Here is a 2,182-nt window from a genome sequence, read left to right as displayed (position 1 = left end):
TTCTTCGCCCCCATGCGAGTCCCCATCCCGGAAGGTGGGCCCCACCACTATCAACTGCCGCCGAAGTGGTGGGACCCACCATACGTGACCACGTAGCTGTCAGAAAGGAGGTGAGCATACGATTTACCTTTTTTTTTTAATTTTTTTTTAATAAAATAATTTATAAATGAGTGTTCTTTTCACTTTCACAAAATATAAATAATTTACAAGGATAAATGTTAGACTTTGTTAAGGAATTTAATACTGATTGATAATTCAAAATTAAATTTATTTTTAAGTAGATGCATTTGGGTAATTTTAGTAAGTGATCCTGGTGGCTACATAGCTATATGGTCGGGAGCCTAAAATGACATCCAGATGGGTCGTGATCCTGGTGGCTACATGTCGAGAGTCTAAGATGACGTACGACCGGATCATGATCCGAGCGGCTTTGCTGAAGGGTTGACCGAGAGGTGTTGGCTGCCTGCCTAAGATTCGGGCCGCTCCTATCATTCGCACAGCCTGAATGAGGAATCTGATGGATTTGTTCGTGCGAGGTTAGCATCAGTAGACCTTTGAAAGGATAGTTGATTTTCCGTCCGTAATGGCGTTATATTCCTCCAGGCTAGCAGGGGTCGTATGGGTAAATGCGGCCTCTCGAATTGCCTCTGTTAGTCACAGACCGCTACGTCATTTTCTCTGTTTGCTGGTAGATTTTTCTGAGATTCGTGCTGACACATTTTTGATACACATGTATTTAAAAAAATAAAAAGAATGCTTCAAGTGGTATAAAAGCCAATAATTTTTCATATATATTAAGGCGAGTATAGTTTATAATGTATTAATTCCAAAACAAATTCATAATATTTTAGACCAAATTTAAATGGATTTCATAATAATTTTGATATAAAATTTTGAGAGATTCACATACATATCATTCAATATTTACATATTTACATTTTGATATTTATAATACTCAAATGATTATATCATATTGAACCCTAATTTGTGTGTGAATCACACCCTATGAAATAGAGTGTAAAAAAGGAGAGAGAGAGAGAGAGAGAGTGAGTGAGTGATTGAGAGAGAGTGTGAGCTAGTGAGCGATAATGAACAGTAAATCGTATCAATAATGTCGAGGTTCTCGATATTTTGTCTAAATTGACTATCATTTGTTCATGAAAAGATCTCTATCAGAGTTTGTAAAGAAAATTATTGGTATTTTAAATGTATGGGTCTATCGCTCTGTTGCTCTCTGGCTTGGTCATCTGAGCTTGTTTGCGTTGACTAATTGCCACGACTGAACTTGATCGAATAAATGGGCCTCATGGTCCTCTGTCAGTGAGCTATCTTCTATCGTACAATTCTTCTATGGACCGTTAGATCTTCTCAGAATCAACACTGACATATTTTCGATTTACATATTACATAACAATTAATTTCAATAGTAATTTTTACACATATTTATGGATATGTTTTGATATTATTAAGATAATAATATATTAATAAATATTAAATTTTAGATATTAAGGGTCTATTTGGGCAGCTGTAGTTTATTGAATAATCTGCTGATAAGTTGATTAAAAATAATCTGCTGATAAGCTAGGAGCGGTGACTATTACAAATTTTTATTTTTTTGAAAAAGTCAGACGCAATAAGCTCTTACCGCACCTAGATTGGTGCGGTGTGAAAACGTTGTTTTCTGCGTTTTGAAAACGCATAAGCTGTCAAAACGCAGTTTACCCAAATAGATCAGGTGCGTTTTCAAAACGCCACCGCACCAAATAAGCTGCCCCTAACAGACCCTATATATAAAGAGATAAATTTATTTTCATCAAAATAATGAAAATGTAACTGTAAAAAGACGTGCAATAATAGAGGTAGTAGAGGACCACTCTCCCCACCTAATATAGTAAGTCCCCGACGTCCATTCCCTCATTTTGCATAATATCAAATTAATAAAAAAAAATTAAATAGCTTTTTAATAAAATAAAGAAATATAAAAAGACTTAAAATATTTAGCTTCCTATCTTTACAGCATTCAACTTTCTTGTTATTATTGAAAGCTACTTTTCAAGGGTCAAAATGAAATTTGTACAAAAGTTGTGACTTCAAACATTGAAAGGTTATATTCATACTTTTAGGATAAAAAGGTAGTCATGGGACCATTCTTCAATATATATATATATATATATATATAGGG

This window comes from Phalaenopsis equestris, unplaced genomic scaffold (genome assembly GCF_001263595.1).
Source record: "Phalaenopsis equestris unplaced genomic scaffold, ASM126359v1 Scaffold000544, whole genome shotgun sequence".
NCBI classification, from domain to species: Eukaryota; Viridiplantae; Streptophyta; class Magnoliopsida; order Asparagales; family Orchidaceae; genus Phalaenopsis; species Phalaenopsis equestris.
The sequence above is the reverse complement of the archived record's forward strand: the minus strand, read 5'-3'. Positions refer to the sequence as shown.